Genomic DNA, 22,433 nt, shown 5'->3' on the forward strand with positions numbered 1-22,433 from the left:
CCACTTTGTGCCTCGGGCTTTACATGGGTACTGGGGAATCAAACCCAGGCTATAAGGCTTTGCAAGCAAATATTTTAACCACCAAGTCACCTCCCCAGGCCCTGAAATTATTAGTGTATGCTGAATTTTCTTTGTTTAACAAGCACTTCTACCCATTTGTATAAAGATGAATCTCACTGCAAATAGACAGCTTTCAAAATAAAGACTAACATATTTTATTAGTAAGTTTTCTTTGAAATGTACTATTTTGTGCCTCATTCAGAATGATTTGAAGACATATTTGTCAAAAATGGCTTTTCTTCCATGGCTTTGTGATTTGTGAAGCACACACAATAAAGCTTCATATGCTTGTGAATATCTGTGCAAAATAAAACCATCATGAATAAAAGAAACAGACAGGTGAGCATGGTCACCTGAGACAGGGGATGCTCAGATTTTAAACCCACAGTGATCAATTTCAATTGTGGCAGGTTTTCTAGGCGCATTTTGAACTTCTTCGAAAAGTTTCTCACTTTCCATCATATCTTTCTTCTCAGATTCAGAGCATTTTTATCACGAATAGTAAATAGCTCATCATCTTTTGCTTTAGAAATGAAAAGCTTTTTTCTTCTGAATAATGGGCACCAATCCAAGCATTGCGTTTCTGAAGTCCTCTGGAAAGATTTGGTCAATAGCCATTGATTGATTGACTGATGAATCAGTAACTCCTTAGTGAAGTGTGTGATCCTAGCTGAACTCAGGAGGTGAAAACTTGAAATGTCAGTCCTTAAAATTGGAAAAAAAATGTGAAGGTTTTACACAAAAAAATATAAGATATTCAGGTAACAATGGACCAAGAGAATTCAACCAGCTAGTCCAGTTATTTTTCGGTGTAACCAGAGTTTGAAAAGAAAGAGCTCTGATTCCAACAGCCCTGACAGATTACTATCCATTATGTATCTCAATAGTCTTATTAAAGAGATGAGGAGTGGTTAAGCAAAACAAAACAGAGAAGAGGGTTAATCAACACACTGGAAAGCCACCTTCAGGGTGCTGTCGTGTGCTGTAGATTTCGATACAGACCTGGGGCAGGGAGAGAGAAGTATGCATACTGGACAGTCTGGTGAAGGTATGTATGTTCAGTCTTCTTAAATTGCAAATAGTTCAATAACGTCATATACAAATAAAGAAGGTAGATTTTATTCTGAATTCTTAACCAGAAAAAACACACACATACCTAGGAATTCACATTTGTTTCCAGGACCTTTATAAATGGCTTGAGTTCATGGGTTTGACCATTTCTATCCATAGCATTTGTTTCCTGAGGACAGAACAGCAGGCACTATAATTTATATTCCTTCTTTTACATGCACTATCTCATTTAATCCTCTCACTCTCTTTATGACATTGTGAAGTAGAGATCACATCTCCACCAAACCTAGGACATGTTGATGATCTTGGCCTTCTAGATTTTGGAATGGCAAGAAAATTGTGTGTGTGTGTGTGTGTGTGTGTGTGTGTGTAGATGAGCCAGTCTCAAGTGTTATTATAGTGCACTAAGTGTACTATGATATGCTTTCACAGAATGCACTAAAATAGAAATGAGGACTGAGAAAGTGGCATCACCCATGCTCCTCTGAATAACCCTCACTCCTCCTCAGGAAGGCACCCCTAGTGAACTCAGTGGGACAGGCGTTCAAAGATACGAAAGTCAGAGGGGTCTAGTTGTGAAGAAGGGGTTCAGTGGCAGTGGGAGGGCGATATGAACAAAACACATTGTATAGATGTGTGAAACTGCAGAACTAATGATAAAGAAATGGTTCATTACACACACTTCCTTCTAATGCCTGTCAGCCTGGGTTGGCCTGGGTTTGATTTCCCACAAAGCCAGTTATACAATGTCATGCATATAGTTTGTTCACAACAGCAAGATGTCCTGACATGCCCAAGTTCTCTCTCAACCATAAATGAATGAATGAATGAATGAATGAACAAATAAATAATAAATAAAGGAAGGGAAGAGAAGAAAAAAAAAAGACAAAAGGGGAAAAGAAATAAGGCCCTCCTATAACAAATTCTTGAAACCAATGGAAGCAATATTAGAACTGGGTCGTAAGTAGATACTAATATAGGCTGGCAAAGTCCCTAGTATTTTTTACAGCAGCATGAGCACACTCAGACCTTTGCTTCATCCCTGACTGTAGTAAGTGACAACCGGATGACAGAGAGGGCAAGGGACATATGAGTAAGAGGATGTTGTTGCTGTGTGGGATTTGGCATGGCTAGATGACTCTATCATAGTTGAGGGACTGAGGTTTGTTCAGTATGGAGTGATTTTTGGAAATAAGGGAGATTCAATGATTGGATATCTTAGCAATTGTATCCAGAGGCAGAAGGGACAGAACAAGGCTGATGGCCAAACAGTGGAGAAGTAGCATCCCCAGAATTCTCTGGGCAAGGGGAACATTTAATCATTCTGTGATTTGGATAGTGGACTAACTTCTGTGGGTAGACATAATTATGATCTTATTTTTGCCTTGTTCAGTTAGGGTCATGAAGTGGCATTATGAGATCTGATGTTGATGTCTTGGAACTGATTTTGTTAATGAGGAAACACCCAGGGTTTATACTGTAGACAGTGATTTTGCACACATGTACTTGCATGAACACACACACATGCACATACAGGCACAGTTATAATACATATTACATCAAATAAAAGGCCTGTGCTGTCCTGACAGTTGAACTCATGTTTGAGAATTTGACTAGAATTTCAACATGTCAATGTTCATTCCTACAGCTGACCTCAAGCCAATGTCCGAATATTACAGGGATCAGGAGAAATCTGAAACACGGATTCACATCTATTTGTGGTCCACCTTGTCCCATTCATAGGCTTTTTTTTTTTTTTTTCAGAAGCATAAACTTACAGAAATGCCAATTTGCTATAAAATCAAGCTTGGTAAAATTAGGACATGAGTTTAAAAATGTATTATTTTTGGAAATAGTCTTGGAAATGGATCTAACTATCATACTTGCTTCCCCAGATGGTAGCCATGCATGCTAGAAGTCACCCTCTCTCTACCTTCTTCTCACTGGAGCTCAGCTTGCCTGGGAACTCACTTTGGGCCAAACTGACATGGCAAGCCTAGATGCTAAATGGCCTTGCATTATTACAATGCTCACTTGTAGAGAAGTGATTTCTGTGGCATGGAAATGCCCATCTATCTTGAGATCAGCTGTGTACAAGTCCCAGATAATGCTGTGGCCAGGTCAGGTGGAACAAGAAATATGGTCAGTCAGAACCCCTGTTTTTAAACCATTGGAGCAGATGTGTGAGGACTTCTCCAAATGCTTCCAGAACCAGATACCATCTAACCAAAAATCCCATAAAAGATCCTGAGTGAAATCAAGCCACTGAGCCCAGCTGAGAGATTGTTATGCAGAAATAGTCAACAGAAACAATGACTCATCTTCAAACCGACATGCCTGTTATCCACACGAACAACTAAGTAAGTGTTAGCAATCAAAGGTAAGCTATGCTAGTTTGAATGAGTCATTAATATTTATTTGCATTAATCATGACTCTTATATGAAAATGAAGGCTTTTCAGTGTTTGGAAAAGTTAGACAGAAATCTCACCCTACAATCAACTTTTCACTATTTGATGGCTAAACAAATATTTTCAGACCCATCAATGCCATTTTAAATCATATTTACTGTTCACTCAGATTCCAGAATACAGGAGACTAGAAATCAGGTTTTTATTGCTCAAAAGACAGGGTAACATGAAGACAGTAATACACATCAAATATTTTCTGTAGTCCCCTTCGGTTGCTGCAGTAGATGAGATTGTCAGCAAATTTTGGCCAGGGAAATGTTAGAAGTAACCCGTCACTTGATTGATGGCAATAGGAACCCTAGTTATCATTCTCCAGTTTTAATTACTGAACACAGGGCTGAAACAAACCAGGTATTCCAGATGGTGCAGTTGCCGGATTGTGAGATCTCCACTAACCTGTATCCTGAGGTGGGAGAGGAGAGCAGAGCCTTCATTGGTCCCCAAGGAACAGCTACATGAGCTGGAAACAAACGTCTACTGTTTGTAAATCATTGAGGTTTTTATCTGTAGCCAAACTTCTTGTGGCCAGTACAGGAGTCTTCATTCCCCCATAAGACCCAGTGAGTCTCCTCCAAGCCAGAGACTTAGATCCGCAGTAAAGCACTTGCTTAGCTCACATGAGGCTCGAGGTTCTATCCGCAGTACTGCGAAACAAAAACAGACAACTTGAACTCAGGATTCCTGGTCTAATTTCCCAATATATGCTACCCTCAAGTCTCCCAACCTAAAGCTTCAGCAGTCCACTGCCTTCTTTACTTGAGATCAGCTGTATTTACTTGGGTAATTAGAGAACATTTGTGTATCAGTTACTCATTACTGGGACAAAATATCCAGTCAAATGCTCCTTAGTGAAGGAGAAAGTTTGAACTGGGCTCACTGCTCCAGAGCAAGGGGCCTATCATGGTGGGGAAGAGATGATATGCCTCAGCAGGAAGGACGAGACCTTCTCAAAAGTTAGGAAGCAGGGTGAGAGGACAGGAAGTGGGTTAGAATGGGTGAAAACAAACAAAGAAACAAGCAAACAAATAGCTCAAGGACCACCCTCAGTCACTCACTTCCTTAAGGAAGGCTCCACCTCCTCAAGGATCCACAAACTTTCCCCAAAACCCATCTGGTGAGGATCAAAGTATTCAAACATATGATGTAATAAGGTCATTTTACTTCAAACAACTACAAGGCAGAATTCAAATCATCATCAAATCGTTTGCCTTTTTTTGAAATTTTATTTTTGTTTATTTATTTGAGAGTGACAGAGAGAGGGGGAGAGAGAGAGAGAGAGAGAGAGAGAGAGAGAGAGAGAGAGAGAGAGAGAGAGAGAGGGAGAGAGGGAGAGCACGGGTGCCTCAGTGCCTCCAGCCACTGCACACGAACTCCAGATGCATGCGCCCTCTTGTGCATCTGGCTAATGCGGGTCCTGGGGAATTGAGCCTCGAACCGGGGGCCTTAGGCTTCACAGGCAAGTGCTTAACAGCTAAGCCATCTCTCCAGCCCACCTTTTTGTTTTTAATAGTAATTTTTGTAACAAGGCAACAAGATAGTTTATCAGGAAGTTTAAAGGAGCTATGAGTAACAATATGATGAGTATTTATATTACTAAAACATGTTTTTCTTCTTTCCACAGTGCTTGTTATAATATTCCAAGCTTGTATAGAGCAAGTAGTATATTGTACTCTAGACTTCTCTCAAGCCTGCTGCAATAATGATTGATATATGGGCAGCTTTCAAACATTTTTTGAGTACTTACTATTTTTTTAATTCTCCCTGGAGTTGGCTAGTGAACCCAGTGTCTTGTCCCTACAAGGTAAGCACTCTATCACTGAGCTAAATTATCAGTCCTATCTTTAAAAAAAATATTTTTATTTATTTTATAATAATTTGAGAGAGAGAGAGAGGAAGAGAATGGGCACACCAGGGCTTCTAGCCACTGCAAATAAACTCAGATGCATGCACCACCATGAGTACCTGGCTTATGTGGGTACTAGAAAATCTAACCTGGGTCCTTAGGCTTTGAAGGTAAGCGTCTTGTCCACTGAGCAATCTCTCCAGCCCCCTCTGTCCTGCCACCCCTTTTTAACTATGTACTCTGGGCTGATCTTAAACTGAAGAGCCTCCTGCCTCTGCCTCTGCCTCCCAAGTGCTGGGACTATAGGCATGTACAACCATCATACGTGACCTTCATTCTGCTCTGGTCGTACTTCCTGAAGTCCACGTCATCCTCTTCCTCCGGTGTCTGCAGGAGGCTCTAAGGTTTCTATGAGCACAGGTGTTTTGTGATCATGACTCTGTTGTCTCTATTTATTTCCACCTTGCTTCTTTCTGGCTGCTAGAACGACTGTTTATCAGGTAATCAGTCATTCACCCAGGGCTGAGCAGGAGAGTCTAAAATACACACTGCATTACTGGAGTCAATGTCAATGACTCTGCTACTCTCTCTCAGCAGTGTCCTGACAGATGGCAAATTCTTTGGGCATCCTGGTTATTATGGACGTGTTGCTGGTACCCTTCCTAGTGGATTCTGCGTTTGCTTCTTTCCCTCCCCACCCCGGTGCAGGATTCCGTCTTGTCCTCCCAACATTAACCAGTCTCACGTAGCCGTAGCCCGTGAAGCCTTTGCCCAACATTGATCTTTGAATGTTTGTCATAATTTTAGTCACTGAAATCCTTGGGCGTCTCAAGGGTCTGCTTGGCGTCAGGTACATCCTTTGTGAGGCCCTGTGCACAATGTTAAAGATGGAATTGAGAATTTCGAGGTGAAAACAGCCAGGCCTTGGATGGAAAGGGAAGCTCTTCTTGGCAGGGTGCTCTGTGACTACGGAGTTACTTTCTCATTGCTGTGGACACATGCTAGAGAAGAAAAGTGCTTATCATTGGCTTATAGGTTCACATTGAAGCTTTTTGGCTGGGAAGATGTAACAGCAAGATGAGGCAGCGCTCATCACATTGTATTTGCTCAGGAAGCAGAGGACAGATAGTGCTGCCAGGCTATGAAAGCTCACCGTTCTTCCCAGACCCCAGTGACTGACACCCTTCAGCAAGGCCCCCACCTCCTAAAGGTTCTGAAACGGTGGCACTGCCAGCTGGCAGCAGAGTGGTTAAACACATAAGTTTATGAGGGACATTCCACATTCAAGATTCAGGAGTCTTTTTTTTTTGGGGGGGGGTGTCGGGTAGAGTCTCACTGTGACCCAGGCTGACCTGGAATTCACTATGGAGTCTCAGGTGGCCTTGAACTCATGGCGATCCTCAGTCTCAAGCATATTTAGTTCCTTGATAAGGATGGAACTTTAAAAATAGATCTTTTATTTTTTTTACATGGGTGTGGGTAGTATGTAGGGGCATGTTTAAATTGTGTTCTGTATGGGGAGGAAAATAGTAAATTATTAGAGTTATGGGTTTATCAGTATGGATTTGGGAAAGGTTAAGAATTACCACTGCCCTTTAGGCCAAGAACTTGAACTCTGAAGGTTCTCAGCGTTTGATTCATATCTCTTCTGTTTGATCTGGATTAGGCACACAATAGAACATCTTTATATTTGGTCCTCATTTACATAGCAAAATCTCTACTAGTTTAGTTTGTAATGGGCTATCTGAACATTATTGCAAAGAATGAAAAACATGAATTTTTTTTCAAATGCAATGATATTTTATGAATACTAAATTTAATTATTGATGAAGTAATTCCCTTTAAGTTTTATTGACTTTTATGATCTACACATTGGAGATTCTGTTATTTAATTTTACTTTCATGTTTTGAGGCCAATAAATTTGCTTTTTCAGCTCTTAGGTGTTCTGTAAGCAAAAGCCCTGCTCACTATGACTAGAACTCTTAATGCATAACATGACCCTGCCACTAAGCTGTGTGTGTATGATTGTAGCTGGATGCCAACAAATTCAGTTGAAAATTAAATATTTTAGTAATCAAATAAAATCTAGGCATTTGGTTATATTTTATGTATTATGGTCTACATTTTAATGCGAGCCTATAGTCCCATTAACTAGATATACTTTAAAGTTCAGAATTTTTAGATTGTTAAAAATTTAAAATAGCACATATCCCATTTATTTTGGAACACTCTTAAAAGGGCTCTGACCAGCTTCATTAACTGAACACATTAGTACTTCTCCAGTGAAAGTTATGAATATTCATCAAATGGGACTAAATAAATAAAAAGCTCCCACATCAATTTAGATCAGATTTTAATTCCAAATCTGTTCATGTCAGAAGTTTTATGGCCAAAATGACTGAGGCAAAAGTTTGAAGTTTTCACAGGATTTAAAAAACATTGTGCTAATACTTACTTGGCAGGGGAGATACCACAATCACGAAGGTGGTTTTCTCAGGGTGAGGCTTAGCCATTGCACTCCGGATGTGCTGACCCCTGCGATTTCCCGAATGCGGGAAAGTCGACTGCATAATTTGTGGTAGTGGGGGACTGTTCGCTCTCTCTCCTTGGGGGAAAAAAACATTGTGCTAGAGAAGTGGCTTAGTGGTTAAGGCACTTGCCTAAAAAACTAAAGGACCCAAGTTTGAATCCCTGGGACCCACATAAAGCCAGATGCACAAGGTGGATATATGCGTCTGGAGTTTGTTTAGAGCAACTACAGATGCTGGCTTGCTCATTCTCTCTCTCTCTCTCTCTCCATATATGTATATATATATATTCTTTATCTCTCTCTCTCTTCCAAATAAATAAAAAATTATTTTTAAAACACTTTTTCATTTGTCTTACAGAGACTTAGGTGTCCTTCATTCTGATTCATTCCGGCACTTTCTAAACAATCAGTTTGTTGATTCCCATCCCTCTGCTATCCCTAACCCCTTTACATTTGCCCTCTGCCTGGTATCCTCCCCTTCTGCTCACCTGTCACTTGTGTCCCTTTGCCCGTCCCCCACGCCTCCTCCAGCTCATGTTTTCATATCTACTCTTGGTTTCTGTTCTGTCTTTATAGATTTTATGCACATTTGTTCCCCAGTGTACACCTACTCATAGGTATTACAGGCTAAGGCCGGTGTATCAGAGGGAACATGCACTTTGGGTCTTTCTGAGCCTGGATCACTTCACTTTATACAATTCTTTTCAGGTCCATCCATTTTTCTTGCAAATTTCATAACTTCATTTTTTTAAATACTGCTGAATAGAATTCCATTGTGTATGTGTACCACATTTTCATTATCCATTCATCTATCGATGGGTAACTAGGTCGATTCTAATTCTTAGCTATGGTAAATAGAGCCTTAACCAGCCAGCATGTCCAAGTACCTTGGTAATAGAATGCAGAGTCCTCAGGACCCAGGAATGGTATAGCTGGCTTGTATCAGAGCTCTATTTCTTGTTCGCTTGGGATGCCACCATACTGATTTCCACAGTGGCTGTGCTCTTTGTTTGCACTCTCACCAGCGATGAAAAAGAAAAGGGTCCTCTTCCCCCGATGTATTCGGCAGCAGTTGTTGTCAATTTCCTTGACCCATTCTGACTTGGGTGAGGCGATATCTCACATTGGTTTGCTTTTGCGTTGCTTTCGTCAGAAAGCTAGAGATGTTGAACACTGATTGAAATTTTTTTTTTTAGTCCTTATTTTACTTTTATTATTATTATTTTTGTGCTCAGTGTATACAGCCAAGTTGGTACCACTGTTAGGTTCTTCTCTGTCCTTCCCCGTCCATCAGTACCCTCCTCCTTGGGGAATATGGATGATGCATTGTGAGTAGCCGTCAGTTATGGGTAGGAGGCAGTGTCTCTGTGTATCACGACCCATCGTGTCAGTGATTTTATTTCATAGCAACAGAAAAGAGAGTAAGATGCCTATGATGACAATTTTTCTAAACAGTACTATGTCTAGTTTGTTTGAAAACTTTTTTTTTTAATTATTTTTGAGAGAGGGTTTCATATAATCTAGACTGTCTTTGAACTTGTCATATAGACAAGGTCGGCCTTGGCTTCTTGACCTTCCTGCCTCTGCTTCCCTTCCTGAGTGCTGGGATCACAGCACGCACCACCCCACCTGGCTACATACCTGGCTAGCTTCGTTGGCTTTTGGTGCACACCTGTGCAGGTGTGTAAGTCTCCTAAAGAAAAGGTCCAGCACTTAATCCTCAAAATATACACTCGTGATATTTTTGAGGATGAGCCAATTTCAGTTTGCTCCTTGCAAATCCTGTTGTTCTAATGGTTTCCTTTCCTTTTTTTTTTATTTTGCTGAAAAGGACCAAAGCGAGCTTCCTGCTGGATCTCCTTCCAGTCCGCGGCACTTCCTCCTCTGCTGGGGCGGCATGGCGCCTGTGGTGCATGTTATTGCCCCAGCTGTTTCACCTGTCTATGTTCATCAGCACTGAGGTTAATCCCAGAAAGGATGTCTGCCAAGAGCTCACCTGCTATAGTCATCTTGGGCATCTGAAACCTGAATGTTTTTCCTAAAACCTAAGCATTCAGAGATGCCTCTGTCCTTTCTGATAGTGACTTTACCAGGAGCCTTTCATATTTTCTTTAAAACAATTGCTTACACATCTCTGTGTGTGTAATGTGTGAGCGTGTGTTTTTGTGTTCATACATATAGCAAGGCCTTTGACTTCTGTGAACAAACACCAGCACTTGCACCACATTTTGCATTTGGTTTATACCCGTGGCTTGAGATTTGAACCTGGGCCAGCAGACTTTGCAAGCAAGAGGCCTTTAACTGCTGAGCCACCTCCCCAGCCCCACAGGGTTTTCTTTCCATCCGCAGGCATGCATTCATTCCTGTCCTTATCTGTTCATCTAGCAGGCATTTATCAAAATCTTTCTATTAGCTACTTTCCTTGTTGTTGTGGGGGAAAAGATCTGATGAAAGCCACTTAAAGAAGAAAGACCACAGTTTGAGGGAACAGCCCATCATGGCGGGAGTAGGCAGGACCTGTGAGGTAGCAGCCACACTGCATCCACAGTCAGGAAGCAGAGAGAGATGAACAAGAGTGCTCAGCTTGCTTTCTCCTTTTTATTTAGAGCAGAGCACAGCCCACGGGACAGCGCCACCTACATTTAGAGTGGTTCTTTTCACCTCAATTAACCTAATGTAGAAACTCCTTTATAGACATGCCCAGAGATTTGTCTCCTAGGAGATTCTCTCCAGATCCTGCCAAATTGAAATCATTACCTAATGGCCATACCAGTAGCGAGGAGATGCTTGTTGCTAAGATCACATGCAGGTCATGGGACACTTGTCCCGCTGGAACCATACTGTGGGAAATGGTGTCTTCAAGCCCTGGCATGACAAAGTCATAATTTAGCCAAAGCTTTCACAATTGTCCAGTGTAGGAAGCAGACATCTCTCTCTCTCTTTCTTCCTTCCTTCCTTCCTTCCTTCCTTCCTTCCTTCCTTCCTTCCTTCCTTGCCTGCCTGCCTGCCTGCCTGCCTGCCTGCCTGCCTGCCTGCCTTCTTTCTTTCTTTCTTTCTTTCTTTCTTTCTTTCTTTCTTTCTTTCTTTCTTTCTTTCTTTCTTTCTTTCTTTCTTTTGTAACAGCTATTCATACAAAGCCAGACAGGGCAGTCAGACCTGGTCAGCATTCCTGACTTCTGACTTTCAAATTTTGGCAATGATTTATCAGATTGGCTGATATGGGAGGTTACCCATATAAGAGGTGCATTTTGGGTGGTGTTTTTTTGAGAGTCTCCAGTCTTTTGGTTCTGGTGTCTATGAAATGCCATTGATAGTGTTTGTTTCTTGGAGGTTTAATGGGGCTGTGCAGGTGTGACTGGTTCATTAGGACTGTTGAAAAAACAATCAATAGGTTTATTTTTCTCCCTCTGCTTACTCTTCATGTATTCTCTCATCTACCTTTCTTTGGCTCCTTCTGACAGATTCTAGAACGTTTCCCTGCTTTTGGCAAATCTATTCTGTTTTCAGGCATTAAAAGCTATAGTTTATATTAAAATTTACATAAGTGTCCTAAGAGTGGGAGAAAAAATTTGATGTATACGTACACATAACAATAACCGTATTAGTCAGAGTTCTCTAGAGGAACAGAACTGATAGAACACATTATATTAAAAATGGAATTTATTGGATAGCTTGTGGCAGTTCCACACAGCAGTCTGCAAGCCTGAGAGTCAGGGAACCTGGCAGCTGCTCAGTCCACGAGGCTGGAGGCCTCAGCTGTCCCAATCCGGCACCGAAGGCCTGGAGGCGTCCCGGACAGACACTGCTCTTTAGCCCATGTGCTCTGCAGTCCACGCTGGTCTGCAGTGCACGCTGGTCTGTAGTCCACGCTGGAAGGCAGCCAGCAGCACCAACGGCCAGGTGGGAGGAAGGGATTCTTGTCTTCCAGAGCTTCCTTAGATAAAACCCTGCCCTGCTCTGAGAGGAGACGCCCACTCTGGAGGAAGGGGGGGGGGGGAATTAAAATGGAAGAAGAGGGCTGGAAAGATGGTACAGTGGTTACAAGTGCTTGCTTACAGAGCCTGGCATCCCAAGTTTGATTCCCCAGCATCCATGTAAAGCCACATGCACAAAGTGGTGCCTGTGTCTGGAGTTTGTTTGCAGCACTAAGAAGCCCTGGTGCTCTCATGCTCTGTCCTTCTCTCTTAAATAAATAAATGTGTGTGCGTGCGTGCGTGCGTGCGTGCGTGCGTGCGTGTGTGTGTGTGTTGTATTGTGTGTAGGCCAGAGGACAACCTCAGTGTCACTCCTTTGATGCTATTCATGTTTTATTTTTTTATTTTATTTTATTTTATTTTATTTTATTTTATTTTATTTTATTTTATTTTATTTTATTTATCTTGACAGGGCTTCTTGGCCTGGGGCTCACCCACTGGCCTCTAGTAGCTTGTCAGTAAGCCCCGGGGTCCTCTTGTCTTGGCCCCGCACCCCGGTGTTATTGGAACGCACCTCCCTGCCACTCGTACGTGCTGGAGCCCTGAGCCCGGGTCCTCACATCCGCTCAGGACGCAGCGTGTTCAGGCCTCCCTCCTCCGCAGCAGCCACTTGCAAATCTGAACAGACGTCCTGCTCCTGAGCTGGAAGGTTTATTAAATACACATACCCAGGCCTCACCTTTAGACTTCTAAATTCAGTGATTCAGCAGATGTATGATAAGTCTAAGACTTTGCTATATATTTTGTTTCTTGGTTTTGTGAGACAGGGTCTCATGTAGCCCAGGCTGGCCTTGAAGTTGCTGTATAGCTGAGGCTCATCTTGAGCTGTGGATCTTTTTGTCTCCATCTCTCGAGCGTCAGGATTACAGGTGTTGCTGCTACCATGCTACCGTGGGTTGACACTTCTAACAAGACGTGGGGAGGTGCTGACACCGTGTCAGAAGAATTCTAAACCCAGTTTTCGTTGTGCGTTGTTAATAGAACGGGAAGTGCGCGTATTCAGCCCTGAGCAGCACTGGGAGAACCCAGGCAGCGGGTGGCATTCTCCTCATGCAGGTGCAGGCACGAACACCCCTCGGGGTCTCAAGGTGGTCTGCTTGGGGGCTGTCAAAACTACAGGGTAAACATGACCCCTCTTCAAGGACTGCCTCTTTACCTTGACAAGAAATTGTTTAACATGCTATTTTTTTTTTATATGAAAAGGAAGTCTTTGCTGCATTATGGAGGAGAATATAAATTCACATGGATTTGTAAGATAAAGACCCAATTTCAAAGACATGTCTCCCTTATGGTAGACAGCCTGAGGCTCGGTGCCTGTCTCAGGATACTGGTTTGCTCTCCTCGGGCAGTAAATTGACTTAGCTGAGAGGGGAGCAAAAAGGTTATTTTACATGATCTGGGCTAAATATTTTCCTGAACTTGGAATTTCTGTCTGTGGATTTAAATTCTGTTTTTGAACTTACAAGCATTCCCCTTGGTTAGTCTTCAGGGCTGAGCATAGCTACCTTTTGCTGAGGACGTATGCTGAGTGACCACAGTATAAGAGATGACATGTCTGTTTTGCGTGGGTGCCACAAACTTAAATTTTAAAAAAGGAACATTAAATAAGTCACTTTAATAAAATTCTAGGCCAGCCTGGGTTAGAGTGAGACCCTACCTTGAAAACAAACAAATAAACAAACAAAAAAATTTAAGTAATTTGATTTCATACACTTTCAGCTTATTATCTTCATAGGAAAAAAAAAAGAGGTAGAGAGAGAATCATATGCTAGTTTGAATTGATTTGATCTTTCACTGTGGGCCATAGAAATGTTTGATATTGATTATGAAGTGTATACATGTATAAACACACACATTTGTGCATCCACACACTGCCAAACAGTCCATTTTGTTACATAATAATCTCTAAGGTAGCGATGCACTGTCTCAGGCTGTGTTTGCTACCTGAGGCAAATGGTCCTGTTCTTTTTTTAAATTTTTTTTTGTTCATTTTTATTTATTTATTTATTTGAGAATGACAGAGAGAGAGGCAGGTAGAGAGAGAGAGAGAGAATGGGCGCACCAGGACCTCCAGCCACTGCAAACGAACTCCAGATGCGTGCACCCGGCTAACATGGGTCCTGGGGAATCGAGCCTAGAACCAGGGTCCTTAGGCTTCACAGGCAAGCGCTTAACCGCTAAGCCATCTCTCCAGCCCTGGTCCTGTTCTTTTTATGCTCTTTTCTGCGGATCGCCAATGCTATGGCTCCATCACCTGCTTTTCTTAGTTATCCTAGGAATGCTGTCCACCTGTTCTTGAGAAACTGTCTCTCATTGGCTGGGAACTAACCAGTTAGACTAAGTAACCAGCTAGCTAACCAGTGATCTCTCATCTCCACCTTCCCGGCACTGGGATTGCAGGCACACCCAGCCACACCCAGCAGTTTCCATGGGTGCTGGACACCGAATTCATGTCCTTGTGTTTGTAAGGCTATTGCTTCCCAGCCCTAGAGAATGACTTTATTCTTCAATGGTTGGAAAAAAAAAAATGAGAAGAAGAATAATGTTTTAAAACTCATGAAAATTATATGAAATTCACATTTCTCTTGTAAGGAATTCTTTCTTTTCTATTAAAATTTTATTGGAACACAGCCACACTTATTCAGTTTCTTTTATTTATTTATTTATCTTAATTAATTAATTAATTTAGTTAGTAGAAAGAGAGAGAAAGAATGGGCATGCCAGGGCCTTCAGCTGCTACAAACACATACTATCTTGTGCATCTAGCATACGTGGGTCCCAGGGAATCGAACTTGGGTCCTTTGGCTTTGCAAGCAAGTGTCTTAACTGCTAAATCATGTCTCTAGCTTCTCAGTCAGTTTCTTACTGTTTTGGCAGATATAGTCTTATTTCCTGCAACCCAGATGGAGGCTCAAAGTTGTGACAGAGAATTGCAGCCCGTGGAACCCAGGACATTCACTCTCCTCTCCTTAACATAAAGACCCATCATATACTTACTCCATATGGGTGCGGGCCCTTTCCGCTCGTGGGGACACAGCATCTTTGCAGGTCAGCGTCCAGCCTGCTTCACCTGCAGACTGTACCTCACATCCACCTGTCCTTTGTCCAAGGAAGGCACGGCAGGTGCTTGTGGTTGTCTAAATGGCCAACAATTCTCTGCAACCAAATGACATCAATGTATCCTTAAGATAGCGTAGTCAACGTTTTCACGCATGAAGGAGGAGACAGTAAATTTCATCCAATTTCAGCTAGTAAGCACTTACCATAGTCAATGAATATATGACTTTCATGATGAACCTAAAATTTTTAATTCCATGCATTCTAATACTTTTGAAATCCTGAATAAAATATCAGAGAATTCTTTTTGATGTATTTCTTAAAGATTTTTTTGCAAGGCTTCAAGGAAAGAGAAATGCAGCTGATGTCTGTTCTTTTCTCTGTCAATGCAGGAGAGTGAACACTTGAAGGACCATGGGCATCTCCTATGGGGGGTGTGGGTGATGCTCATGGTGATGACGCCTTTCGGGTTCTTCTTCCTCCATGAAGAAGCGCGCAGACTCTCTCACAGACAAGGCCTCCGCTCTGGGTTCTCTCCCGAGCGGGGCTCACATGCAGCTGGAGCGCTGTTGTAGGCGCTTTGCAGGGCAGACACGGGGTCTGGAGAGAGGAAAACAGGAAAGGTGTAAGAGGCAAACAAAGCTACATTTGTTTGCAGGGATTTTTTTTCCCCTGCCTTTCAAGAGAATTCAGCAGTCTCCTTGAGAACTAATTTAGATCCCATTCAATTCTCCCCATTTAAAATAAAATAAAAAGCCATAGTTTCTTTCTCATGTATTCTGGGTTAGAAAGCCACTACCGCAGTCAAATTTCAGACTGCTTTTCATAACTTCCCCTTTCCAAAACCCCATTCCTAGTAGCCGTTGGCTCCCATGCCATCCCCCTCAGGCCTCTTCCTAGGCTGTTTCTGCAAATCTACTTTCTCTATGGGCTTACCTGATGTTATTTCATGTAAATGGAAACACTCAAAGCTGGCATCTTTCACTTGGCATAATGTTCTCAAGTTCTTTTAAAAATTACTTATTTATATATTTATTTGAGAGTGACAGAGAGAGAAAGAGGCAGATAGAGAGAGAGGGAGAATGGGCGTGCCAGGGCCTCCAGCCACTGTAAATGCACTGCAGACACGTGCTCCCCCTTGTGCATCTGGCTAACATGGGTCCTGGGGAATAGAGCCTCCAGCTTGGGTCCTTAGGCTTCATAGGCAAGTGTTTAACTGCTAACTCATCTCTCCAGCCCATATCTTTTCAAGTTCTACCCATATGATGGCATCTATTGGGGTTTCCACACCTTTTTATTACCAGATAGCACTCCTTTGTGGGGCAAATAATATTTTTATTTTTTTGTATATTTTTATTTATTGGGGGAGAGAGAGAGAGACAGAGAGGCAGAGAACGGGCGTGCCAGGGCCTCTTGCAGCTGCAAACAATTGTCATACACGCGCATAGACACGGACGTAGGTGGGTCCTGAGGAATCAAACCTGGGTTATTTGGTTCTGCAGGAACGCGCCTTAACCACTAAGCCATCTCTCCAGCCCCCCTGAAACTTTCTTACGGGAAGACAGAGTTTTAAGCCTCCTAGCTCTTAAGTAACTAGCTGGTTGCATTTGAATATCAGACATTCTCCATCTTGAACTTAAAGCAAATTTAACATCTCCTTTTTCTTTGTACACACTGGAAAACTTTGAGACCCTGGCAGATTTGCCTATTTGCTAGAGGAGCTTGAAAGGTAGAAAGGTGAGCATGTCCCCTCCTATAAGAACTTGACTAAAGACAAAGAAAGAAAGAAAGAAAGAAAGAAAGAAGGAAGGAAGGAAGGAAGGAAGGAAGGAAGGAAGGAAGGAAGGAAGGAAGGGAGAGAAAAGTGACTCCTCCAGAACACAGCTTTTAATAAGATTTTTAAAAAATATTTTTGTTGTTTATTTTTATTTATTTAAGAGCAACAGTCAGAGAGAGAAAGAGGCAGAGAGAGAGAAAGAATGGGCATGCTAGGGCCTTCAGTCACTGCAAACAAACTCCAGACACATGCACCCCCTTGTGCATCTGGCTAACATGGATCCTGGAGAACCAAGCCTCGATCCGGGGTCCTTAAGCTTCACAGGCAAGCACTTAACAGCTAAGCCATCTCTCCAGCCTTTAAAAAGTTTTTTATTCATGCACTACTTGGTAGTGGGATTGTTAACCTCAGTTGTCAACTTAACAGGATTTAGAATCACCATGAAAACAAATCTCTCTGGCATATCTATGGGGGAGCGTTACCTAATGGGTGGATTGAGGTAGGACTTTTATTTGAAAAGTCTGAGTGCTTGGTGTGAGGTAGAATCACACTGTCTTGCCTTTCCCCATGACTAATTATATGGGGCATTGTTTTCTCTGTGCCTTCTGGCTGTTCTGCATATGTGCATATGCTTAGAGACAATGATCTCTGATCCTTTGCTCATGTTTTTCTTTAACTGACAACTTCCATAATTCTAAAGAATATCCCATGGCAATGCCCTCCCTTCCCCCACATTCCCCTCTGAAACTCCAGGCTGCACCATATCCCCTGCCCCTCTCAATCATTCTGTCTTTTATGTTGGGAGTTGTCTTTTCATTGAGTTACTAGCGTCTTATATTTTGTAGCTGCAAGCACCTTGCCAAATACATGATTGCGAACATGTTTTTCATTTTGTATGTTTTTCCCCTCATTTCTTCTCTTCTTCTCTCCTGTCTTCCTTTCTTCCTTCCTTCCTTGTGCCCTTTGCCTTGCTATATATGATAGGTGAGGCGTAAACTCAAACTCCTCCTGCCTCAGTCTCCTGTGTGCTGGGATTATAAGTATACACCACCATGCTAGGCTTAGCTTTCTTGCTGATACTCCTTGGAAACCTGCTTGTCTGATGTGGGCTTTAGTTGCCCCATGTTTAAAGTGTCAAACACAAAAAGGCTGTTGCCAACCCAAAGTTATGGATATTATTGATTCCTATATTTTATTCTAAGAGTGTTATAGCTTAAGCTCTTGAACTAAGATACCTTTTTTAATGTACCTTGAGTTAATTTTATGTATGGTATGTGAGAAAGGAATTCAACTTAATTCTTTTGTATATATATAAACACATATGTTGTGTATGTATGTATATATATATATATATATATATATATATATATATATATATTTAACACAACTACATAATGTGTACATATATACACACATATTTGTGTTAATATATGTATTTGTTATATAGTTGTGTTAACTTTGTATGTACAGTTGTGATAGGAGACAAAGCTAATATATATATATATATATATATATATATATATACATTTGTTGTTGTTGTATATTTGCAAGCAGAGAATGAGAGGGATAATGAAAGAAGAAGGAAGGAGAGAATGGGTGAGTCTGGGCCTCCAGCTGCTGGAAACAGACTCCAGATTCATGTGCTACTTTGTGCATGTGGCTTTTTGTAGATATTGGGGAATTGAACCCAGGTCATTATGTTTTGCAGGCATGTGCCTTAAATGCTGAGCTATCTTTCCTGCATAGACTGCATAAAAAAAAATATTTTAGTTTTATTTGTTTATTTGAGGGAGAGAGAGAGAGGGAGAGAATGGGTGCACCAGGGCCTCCAGCCACTGCAAACGAACTCCAGATGCAGGTTTCACCTTGTGCATCTGGCTGGCATGAGTCCTTTGGTCCTTTGCCACATGGCCTAAGCAAGTGCCTTAACTGCTAAGCCATCTCTCCAGCCCACTAGGCCATGTTTTAATACAAGTTATGGATGACTTTAAGAGGTCATCAACCTTATCTTTCCTAGCTTGAATGTACCATTTCCACTGATTGGAGAGATGCTCTTGAAGCTGTATGGTCTATGATTTGGAGGATCTGATATCAATTGAAAATAGCCAGTTCCAGACACATAAGTACTTGGTGCCTTTTGGTTCAGCTCAGAGTCTGTTAGGGCTCTTCCACATTCCAAGAACTGGATTTTATTTTATTTATTTAAATATTTCTACTTAGTTATTTATTTGAGAGAGAGTAAGAGGGGGAGAGAGAGAGAGAATGGGCATGCCAGGGCTTCCAGCCTCTGCAAACGAACACCAGATGCATGTGCTCCCTTGTGCATCTGACTTTCATAGGTCCTGGGGAATCTAACCAAGGTCCTCTGGCTTTGTAGTCAAGTGTTTGAACTGCTAAGCCATCTCTCCAGCCCAAGGACTGGATTTTAAATGATGACCAATTTTCACTTGCAGAAGGAATTCTCTAGTTAGGGCTCAAGGGAAACGCTCGTGACTCTTCAGCCGAGGCCTGGTGAGGACGCTGAGTTGTATCGTTCTTGCACCATTGGTTTGTACATGCAACGTGGCCTGAGTGACAGGGGAGCTTCCGTTGTGTCTTAGAACCATCACAGAATCTTCTTCAGCTGTGAGTTCCACGAATAACTGACGCATCTCTGAGTCACCTGACAAATGGTCTGGAGCAATATTCCCAAGTGTGGTATATGGTGTCTCTACATATCAACAGACAGCTCATTAATCACTGCCTATCTCTTTTAGAGCTACGAGATATGGGGTAAAAGAACTTTCCCTTAGGAGCGGACACCACTGTATGGCACAGACGTCTGGGCATCTCTTCCTCTTGCAGCAACACTGTGGTTGTTGTCCCAGGACTTTGCAGGTCAAGACACCCTGCTTGCCACCTTGACTTTGCTTTTCCTCACAGTACTTTTATTTCTCTCCCCTCTATCTGTTAAGTGATGCCACATGGCCTCTGCTGTTCTAGAATCCCACTGTCCTTATTGAAGCTATAAACCCATATCTGCGTCAGCATCTCCTACTGTTAACTCCATCTTGTAGAGCTTTTTTTAAAACAATGCTCCTGTCACCATAATGGCTTCTGTCCCACCAGCTGGTACAATCCCTAGGCTTATCTTTATATCTGTGTTGGGGTATATATTACTAGTCCATTTGAAGTTCCTGAAATTCCTTGCATGGAATCATTTGCAAAAACCAAACATATTTCTTATAATGAAGCTGAGGTATGAAAAGGCCAGACACAGTAAATTGAATGTCTGGCAAAAGCTCTCTGCTTCATAGGTCATACGTACTAGGTATGCCTATCTGTCATGAATGGACAAATGGGTTTCAGCAAGCCACTTTTATGAGGATGCTCATCCCATCCTGACCTAATGGCCCTATCTTCTAATAGTCTTATGAAGATTAGATATTTTTTATGTTTTAAAAGTTTTAGATTTTTGTCAAGGCAGGCTCTTCCTTTGCAGCCAAGGCTGGACTGGAACTCATGTTTTTCTGTCTCAGCCTGATGAGGTCCAGGATCAAAGGTATGTGCTACCATAGCCAGGTTGAAGGTTAGATCTTAAGTTATGAATTTCTGAGGAGCACAAACTTCACATAATAGAACGTATCAGAAGTTGTTTCAATTTCCATTGGAATCTTCTGCTGAAACCCCTGGAAGCCACTAGGATCCCGTTCAGATGGTGGCTTCCAAAACACATCTTAGTGTGGCTCCCTTGTGCCTTGGAATCAAATGGCATCTTGAAGAACCTTCTGCAATCAGGAATCTCCAGAAAAGAAACAAGGAAAGCCACCAACTCCCAGAATTACCCACAGTTTCAAGTGGACTCATCCCATCATCACTGTGTGTCCCTTGGAGCTAAGTCCAAGGAGGAGATAAGGGACATGGATTCTGTTTTGGCTCTTCCCTTTCTCCCTGTGTCTGAAGTTGTTTATCCTCACTCAGACCTGGTCTTGTTCAGGTCTCATTCAGGGTGTCTGTGTGGAGACGTAGCCTTTACTAGAGATCACTGACCTTTGGCTGTCTTGTCCTCGTCATCTAAGATGCAGGGCTCTGAAACCCTGTGCTTTGCTAGTTCTGGGCAGTGTCCGGTGGTCACATGGATGCATGGCATATTTGAACTAAGCCTGTTATATTAATCTCTTAGAGCAGGTATTTATTTTCTCATAATTACGGTAAAAAGTAGTGATGGAAAATTCAGTTTCTAGTGACAGTTCTCTTTCTAACTCATAGGTGGTCATCTTCTCACTGTTTTATTTACATGGTCTCTCTCTTTCTGCACATGAAGAGAGAGACAGAGAAAGAGAAAAAGCACTGGGATATCTTGGGATATCTTCTTTATTTTTTAATTGTTTTTATTTTTGTGTTTTCTTTTTTTTTTTTTTTTTTTGAGGTAGGATCTCCCTCTAACTCAGGCTGACCTGGAATTCATTATGTAGCCTCAGGGTGGCCTTGAACTCAGAGTGGTGATCCTCCTACATCTGCCTCCCAAGTGTGGGGATTAAAGGTATACACCACCATGCCTGGCCCTTCTTCATTCTAAAAGGGTCCTTAGATTAGGGATGAATCCTTAGGGTCTCTAACTAACTGTGCCCAGCTCCCTAATACAATACTTAATATCCTCAAACATGCTGATATCCTTTCTTTCAAGCTGATTTTTCTTTCAAGATATGGTCCATGTAGCCTAGTCTGATTCAAATGTATTATGTAGCTGAGGAGAACCTTGGATTTATGATTCTTCTGCCTTCATCTTCTGAATGTCAGGATGCTAGGCTTGTACCATCATGCCCAATATATAAAACTAGCTATCAAACCTAGGACTTTGCCAGGAAATCACTCTACCAACTGACCTCTGTCCCAGACTCAACACATGACTTATGAGGATACACAATTTGGTTTATAAGTCATGAAAATCTCTTCTACTGTTCTCCAGTTTTATCTTTCCTTGCCTTGGTAACTCTGGGTACCATATGTGCCAGTTAACATGATCATAGGACAGAATTAGCTGACCCCGAATCTATATTTGGAAGGGCCTTGAGGAGCCAGTGAGACCATAGAAAATTTTGGATAGGAAATAATAGGTGTGTATTAAGGTGTAAGTGGATCTTGTTTAGTTACCTCTATCCTGAATAAAACAGCTGGATAATATCTCCTGTTCTGCATAAGCTGCCTCACTGTGCCCCTTGACTTTCACAGGGAACTTAAAATCTAGGGAATTTGAGGGCTGGAGAGATGGTTCAGCAATTTAAGGATCTTGCTTGAATAACCTAACAGCTGGGCTCGATTCCCCAGCACCCACATAAAACCAGTTGCACAAAGTGGCATACATGTCTGGAGTGTGTTTACAGTCGCAAGAGGCCATGGCATGCCCATTCTCTCTCTCGCTTTTCTTTCATTCCTCTCCTTGCAAATAAAAAATAAAAATAAAAGCACCGAGGGACTTTTCCTTCCTGGCACTAGCAGGGGCTGGGCATCGCCTCTGCCACAGCAGGTAGAACACAGAGGGAGAGCCTAACACTGGCACGAGGGACTGGCTCTGAGAACCCTGGGCCTCCAGCAAGGCTGTGCCTCCCGAGTTGCTATCACCTGCGTACCACACCCTCAAAATTCCAGACACGTGTGCCACTTTGTGCAT

The 22,433-nt window shown here is 42.1% G+C and overlaps 1 protein-coding gene and 1 non-coding gene across 3 annotated transcripts in view; both read left to right on the top strand.

Annotated features, from left to right (window-relative positions):
* Rbms3 (RNA binding motif single stranded interacting protein 3) overlaps window positions 1-22,433 on the top strand; it is a 1,479,068-nt gene that overhangs the window by 337,525 nt on the left and 1,119,110 nt on the right. The window lies entirely within an intron of this gene.
* Window positions 7,893-8,053, top strand: LOC123455700. The gene has a single exon (XR_006634082.1). It is a non-coding gene; the product is annotated as a U1 spliceosomal RNA (small nuclear RNA).

The sequence above is a fragment of the Jaculus jaculus genome, chromosome 17 (genome assembly GCF_020740685.1).
Source record: "Jaculus jaculus isolate mJacJac1 chromosome 17, mJacJac1.mat.Y.cur, whole genome shotgun sequence".
Taxonomy (NCBI): domain Eukaryota; kingdom Metazoa; phylum Chordata; class Mammalia; order Rodentia; family Dipodidae; genus Jaculus; species Jaculus jaculus.